The sequence below is a fragment of the Triticum aestivum genome, chromosome 1A (assembly GCF_018294505.1).
Source record: "Triticum aestivum cultivar Chinese Spring chromosome 1A, IWGSC CS RefSeq v2.1, whole genome shotgun sequence".
NCBI classification, from domain to species: domain Eukaryota; kingdom Viridiplantae; phylum Streptophyta; class Magnoliopsida; order Poales; family Poaceae; genus Triticum; species Triticum aestivum.
The window spans coordinates 28,099,758-28,106,929 of record NC_057794.1 but is presented as its reverse complement, the minus strand read 5'-3'; the positions used below and the strand labels follow the sequence as shown (position 1 = coordinate 28,106,929).

Below are 7,172 nucleotides of genomic sequence, written 5' to 3'. Positions count from 1 at the left end.
ACACGAACAAGAAGATGACACCATGAACTGAATAATCCCCCCTTTTCCAGTTCTCCACCACACTTGGATCCACCGAAGAGCAGAACTGCAGAAGAAGACCTATGTAGGGGAGCAGGGCAGGCAAATGTGGAATCTCTCAAAGGAAAGAGAAGAGGATGGACGGGATTAGGGACAGGAAGAGAAGAACACATGTATTGTCTCTCCAATGTCCAGCTGATGGGGAACAAGCAGAACATCAAGAAGGGAAGGAGAGCCGATTGGGGAGCAAATTTGCGTCTTTAGTCTCCATTAATGGCCAGCGGCGACCTTGGAATAGGAGACGGTGACACACGGGAACAGCGGCACAATTATGGGAGTCTGGGATTTGGGGAGAGAACGAGGAGTCGAGGAGCACGGGATGACGAGAAGATGCTGAATCTGCTCGTTGTTTTTGTTGGGCTTCGTACGCACTACAGATGAAATACTAGCTGGGCTGGACCCCTCCCTTCTGGGGGCCCAGGGCGGGCGCCCCGTTTGCCCGGCCTATGGGCCAGGCCTGCCCGTACGCAGCCGTCGACGCCACCTCGTCGTTGACATGCTCCGGAACCACCCCGTCCCGCTCGAAGGCGCCCAGGAGCTGCGCCTCGACGTCCTCTACCTCCACGACAACACTCACGAGCAGGGACGTCCTGTACGGTCGCCATCGAGCTCATCTTCGCGTACATCGTCGCCGTCTGCCGTTGTTTGCCGCTACTCCGGTCCGTTCCCGGCCACCCCGACCATGTCCCTGAGTCCACTGTGAGCTCCTCTGCCCACACCCCTTCTCACCCCTTCGATCCGTCGACGTTTAGTCGCCCCGTACTTTGGCCGTCATGGCCGGAGTTTGAGCTCCCGTGTGTGCCCGTGCTGCTACTACTCTGGAACCGCTGCCGCCTGCCGCCCCTTGCTCGCGCCCAGCCGCCCGTGGCCGCGCCCCTGCGCCTGCAGCCGGCTGCCGCGCTCGTGTGCTCGCTGCGCGCGTCCATGCCTGCCGCCGCCGCCCCCGTGCGATGTTGCTGCACTGCGGCCGCCCCCGCCCGAGCACGCCGCCACTCGCCCCGCCTCCCGCCTCGGCTCCGCCGCGCTAGGCCGCACCGGCACCGCCCCTCTCTGATACGTCTCCAACGTATCTATAATTTTTGATTGCTCCATTCTATATTATCTACTGTTTTGGATGTTTATGGGCTTTATTATACACTTTTATATCATTTTTGGGACTAACCTATTAACCCAGAGCCTAGTGCCAGTTTCTGTTTTTACCTTGACTTAGGGTTTCCAAGAAAAGGAAAATCAAACGGAGTCCAATTGACCTGAAACTTCACGGAACTCATTTTTGGAAGGAAAGAAGCCGAGAAGACTTGAAGTGCACGTAAGGGAAGCTTCGAGGAGGCCACGAGGTAGGGGGCGCGCCCACCCCCCTAAGGCACGCCCTCCACCATTGTGGGCCCCTCGTGGCCCCCTTGACGTACTTCTTCCGCCTATATATCTCCATATACTCTAAAACTTCCACAGAGCACAATAGATCTGGAGTTCCACCGCCAGAAGTCTCCGTAGCCACCGAAAGCCAATCTAGACCCGTTCCGGCACCCTGCCGGAGGGGGAACCCCTCTCCGGTGGCCATCTTCATCATCCCGGTGCTTGTCATGACGAGGAGGGAGTAGTTCTCCCTCGGGGTTGAGGGTATGTACCAGTAGCTATGTGTTTGATCTCTCTCTCTCTCTCGTGTTCTTGAGGTGATACGATCTTGATGTATCGCGAGCTTTGCTATTATAGTTGGATCTTATGTTTCTCCTCCCCCTCTTCTCTCTTGTAATGAATTGAGTTTCGCCTTTGAAGTTATCTTATCGGATTGAGTCTTTAAAGATTTGAGAACACCCGATGTATGTCTTGCCGTGCGTATCTATGGTGACACACTACACCACAACACTTAATTGGGGGCAATTAACTGCCGGGAGAAATAGTAGAACAAGGACAAAATATCTGCCGGGAATCTAGTTACTGCCAGCAGAAATACTTAAGGGTGGAAAAACTGCCGGGAGAAGTTGAGTATCAAGGGCATGTGCACTGCCGGAAATGTTGTCCATGTTTCAGGGCATCATATCTGCCGGCACAATTAAACCCTGGCCCACTATCTGCCGGGCTGTCCATGGCGCGAGACCAAAAACAATTGGGCCCAAACGTGTGGTGGCGCGGGAACGCGCGATAGACTGAAAACTTAAAAAAAATTATTATTATTTTTCGCTCAAAAGACCTAGCCGCCGTCCCCAACCAGTTCTTCCCCAAATCGAATCCTCGAGAGCCCTCCTCCTCCACCGCCGCCGCCGCCGCCGACACTCCCTCTGCCCTCGACCGCGCCCTCCACCACCGACCCTCTGCCCTCGAACGCGCCCTCCACATCGACCCCCTCCGCTGACCTGTGCGACCCCCACCCATATCGATGACGCCGCTGCGTAGAGGTCAACCTCGCCTCCCTCCCACGCCTCTGGTTTCGCTCCCTTCGGCACCGCCACAAGGGCTGGTCGACGGGGCCGGTGCGTCGAGGTCGACATCGCCTACCCCCCACCACGTCTTCCGTGCTCAGATCTGTCATGGAGGAAACGCGATGCAGGTGTGCTTTTTCTATACAAAGAAGCTCTCCTTTTCTGCTCGACGAAAACTCACAAGATGCTTCGCTTTATCTTCTCCTTGCTGCACATTTTCCCTACATTCTACCGAGTCACTACTTGGCTCCAAGTCTTTCTTATTGCTACTTATTTTTTATTTTGCTACTAAATTGATGCAGGTGCTACCAGTGAAAGGATTGGGGATTGGTTCTAGCAGTTGTAGGTTTGTTTGGAATTCATAATGCTCATGATTTGCAAAGGCTATCAGCCAGGTTATTGTACACGTACTCTTGTATTTCATTTTCTTATCTTAATAAGTTAATATGCATGTATATGTGCCTATGATTTGTAAAATGTAATGTTCTTCTATCCAGCCAATTTTAGCGACATGGACGGGTCTTTGTTTATTCAGGTTCAGACATTGCACAACTGAAGGTAAGTGTTTCACAGCTTGAGAAAGTTTACTCACTAATGGCTGACTGTATACAACTCTACAAAGTTTCTTGTGCTAGCATCTACAAGAACTAAATTATAGACATGAGTGCTGATTTGATATTGAAAATTGCTCTACAAAATTAACTACTTTTCCTTCCCTGATTTATCATCTATCGAATTGTTTCATAGCAGTTCAGTGGTTCCCTATCTGAATTCTCAACCTGCATGAAACATTGCACTGGGCAGAAAATAATTGTAGAAAGGAATGCCGTAAGTGGCTGGGACTGCCATCAGGCTATCACACACTGCACTAAATTGGGCTTGTTGGACCATGCAGGGCATCTGCACCAGATAATAGAAGCTCTGCAAGGGCCAGCACGGCTATGGTTTGCTTGTGAGGAGGGGTTGATTTTCTGAGTTGCAGCCTGGATAATATGTATCTTATGATCCAGAAAAGGAAAGAAAAACAATCTGTTTCTTACCGTGTTGGTTGGTTGGCTACACGCACATTTCCTATGAACCATGCCTTAATAATCGAGCCGCCACTGTAATCTCACATCGTGATCGGTCCTCACTTGATGAAGTAGCATACCAACAAGTTAGTTAATTTTCTGAAGTTCCTGGAATAATTTTTTGACGCTGCCTGCTTCGATACACTTTATTCTTAACCATTGGCTGATCTAAGCTATTTTTTTTACCAGAACACGTCGATGCATAGCATTAAATGCTTGCCCAAAAGAGTCCACAGCTCCTTGCGCTCAAGCATTATATTGTCTGACCTCCTAAGGGTCGTTGAGGAGTTGGCATATAATAGCAGCGACACAAATGCTTAAAAGGTATTCCTTTCACATGTAGGAAAAATAATCTCTATATGCTATACTGATCTGAATAGGTATTGCTTTTTACAGGAAAATAAATGCCAAACAATCCACATTTCCGCTTGTATTTTCTATACTGGTTATCACTTTCGCATTCGAAAAAGGATATATGCTTACCTCATGTATTGACATTTTGTATATACCTATACCTATTTCAGATCGATGTTTCAGTAAATGTCAGAGGATGTTATATTAAAGTGGAAGATGATGGTATGTGCTTACCTCACGTATTTAACTTTCTTATCACTGGGATTTGCTTCCAAAAAAACATTGTCTTTGTTGTAGCTATTGCAGGTTGGGGTATTGCTTGAGATGAATTGTTTCTATTGGGAGAAAAATATGGTAAGTCATATCTTTGGGTGCTTTTCTGAATTCGTGGATATCAGAATGAGATTGTTCTCATATAGAAAGGACTGCCTGATTTGCTTCATAGAAGTAATAATGGAACTGACATCCATTCTGTGATAGTTGACCTCGATAATTGATATTTAAAGGAGATATTATGCTTATTCTACCTGGGATTCTGATTTCTTCTGCTAGTGTTTCTTTATCTTGGGCATCGAGGGTCTGGAGTGTGTTCATGCTGCACATCGGCACATCGTGTGATTATCATGCGTTCTTCAGTGGGGTCGGACCTCAACAGGAGTATGCAACTATGAGCCGTGATGAGTGCCCGCCTACTACGCCCATGGGCCATGGCATGCTGCATTGAGCGAGCCGTTGCTTCCTTCTTTTCTTTTCCTTTTTGATCGAAGTTCACCGCCTACAACACCCACGATATGGCGTGTTGACCATGCCCTTGCCGATGTTTTTTTTCCTTTGTGAATAAACGTAGTTGCCACTGCTTTTTTCTACAGGACGCTGCTCTTTTATTTCCTGGATAACCACGGGACGCCGCTGTTTTGTTGTCACGCAAGCAGAATTAAAAATGATCTCTTTTTATCTACTGAACTAATCAAGAGTTCAAGTCCAGGACGTCATACATCAAAATTGGTGTGGGTCTGCCTTTCTAATGGTCGTAATTTACTCATTAATGGAGGGTCCACCAAACTAACGGTCCGATGTGTCTGATTAATGTGAGAATTTCTAGTAAATCCTCTATTCTTGATCCCTATTTTCCTTTTTAATATATAATAGATAGATGCCACTGCATATTAGCGTGGGTGAGGTATGGGGGGCAGTTTATCTTGGTAGATAAGTCTTGGATTTAGTATTTTGCTTTCAGATACATGCTTGTTGCTATTTCAGAACATTGAAACTTTATTTAGAATTTTGTTTCCTATATGCTTCATGCAAATGAAACTGCAGTAAAGATATGAACTATGCTTCTCCTGAATGTGCTTAGCCTTTTTATGCATACAATTAGTGGAACCTTTTACATGTCCAGTGTGCGCATGTCCAGGAACTAAGCTTTTGCATGTCCTGTGTATTCTAAAGCTTAGTCTTTTGTTATTGGGCCAGTACTTGAAGCAGTGTCTTGGTCTGCCAGTCGTAGAATCATTTATGAATAGCATAGGTGTTGCCTTCACTTGTATTCCTACGCATAGTCCAATACTTCTCCTTGATCTAATACTCCTTTTTCCTTAAGACAAGCAAAATGGAATCACATCCTCGATTATCTCTATGGTCCTGCATCATCTTTCATAGACTAATTAAGTTATAACCGGCTTGCATTGTTTAGGATAAATGTACCTTTCCATGTGTAAAGTGGTTAGACCTGGCATTACTGTTCAGTATTTTGTACTCAACAGGAATCTTGCTATAGATACACACTGGAAGTCTAAAATCAATACTAGTAGAAACAGGTGTTCTGTCAACTACGCGTCTATTTTGTTGCATGTCTCGGGCCACTCAATTTGTGATTAAATAGGTGTTCTGCATATATGTTTGCCAACTGATTGACCATGTAAGACTGGAAACAGCACCATCTTTGTGACATCTAACTTGTTCTATTTTTTTGCAGAAAGTGCTAGTACATTGGATAAGAACATTGGCACATGTGACTGGGAGCCCAAAAGACTAGTAAGAATGTTGTAAACCACTTCAACATAACACCAAACATTTTGGTTTCTATACTACTGTCATGTTTGTGCTAGAAAAATGTTTGAATTTTGCTGTTTTCCATGGGATGAAACTATTTCATATCTTGAACTACATTCTTTGTGTGTTTATACCAAAATACAAGATCCTATGATGTCAAAAATTCATACAAGTTGTGGATGTCACTTGCTTTAATCACTTCCTATTTTGTCTTATGTGCAGTTTTCTGGACGGTGTTCTATGGAATCTTCACATACAGGAAACTAAAATTTATATCATAGGTAATCATATGATGTAATTGCGGTGAGCTAAATGTGCTTAATTTACGTGTCAATGCATGAAACTGCTGACATTTTTTATTTTCCTATTAAATTGAATATTCAGTTGATGCCTTGAAAGGAAATTTGATTAGAAATTCTCTTGATGTTGTAGACGTATGTCTTATAAAACAGGAATGGTGCACTCAATAGACTCTTTTGAGTGTTGTAAATCAATGTAATGCAGATAATGTTTTATTATATATGTATTTTTCAATTTTTCTCTTACTGTCCAGGTTGGAAATGTTCCTGAAGACGGGTTAAGATACCTTGCCGTAACCATATGCTTTGAGCTCACCTAGAAGACCTTACAAGCTTTACTCTTTGTGCTTGTTCCATTCTGTACAACTTGGACGCCTTGAAACTGCAGATACTAAATTATGATGTAATTCTTCACACGTAATCAGTGAATTGCATATATTGTAAGCTTGTAAATGTTTGATGAAGAGAATTTATAATATGAATGTGAAGTACTTGTGCAGATTCCTTCTGGTTTATTTCAATGGATGCCTCGTAGTGTGTATCTAAATGTAAAATAAATGAAGAACTGCAATACTAAAGTGTAATAATGATATAGATTGGGGTATACGGTACCACTGGCATATTATTTGCCAGGAAAACTATTAACTGCCGGGAGAACAAGACTGCCGGGAGAAATTGGAACATGATGGCATACAAACTGCCGGGAGATCTTTATATGCCGGGAATCATAATCCCCGGCAGCCGTTCTTGTGGCAGTTCTATCTGCCGGGAGAAAACCATTCCCGGCAGTTTGCCTGCCATTCTAAGTTACTTCTCCCGGCAGTTTTTCTGTCCTTACATCAGTGTTATGGTGTAGTGACAATGGGATACCACGTGATTCACCTGATGTATGTTTTGGT

General features: G+C 44.9%; 1 long non-coding RNA gene across 7 annotated transcripts; it reads left to right on the top strand.

The window, feature by feature from the left end:
* Window positions 1-2,281: 2,281 nt before the first annotated feature.
* LOC123187792 (uncharacterized) lies at window positions 2,282-6,772 on the top strand. Of its 7 annotated transcripts, none has more exons than XR_006494130.1 (9): window positions 2,282-2,626; window positions 2,801-2,893; window positions 2,996-3,056; window positions 3,394-3,654; window positions 3,758-3,892; window positions 4,093-4,144; window positions 4,220-5,956; window positions 6,197-6,255; window positions 6,528-6,772. It is a non-coding gene; the product is annotated as an uncharacterized lncRNA (long non-coding RNA). The 7 variants fall into 7 exon arrangements; XR_006494129.1 differs by having other exon boundaries at window positions 2,801-3,056; window positions 4,220-4,276; window positions 5,898-5,956; XR_006494133.1 differs by having other exon boundaries at window positions 2,801-3,056; window positions 4,220-4,276; window positions 4,792-5,956.
* The last annotated feature ends 400 nt before the right edge of the window (window positions 6,773-7,172 follow it).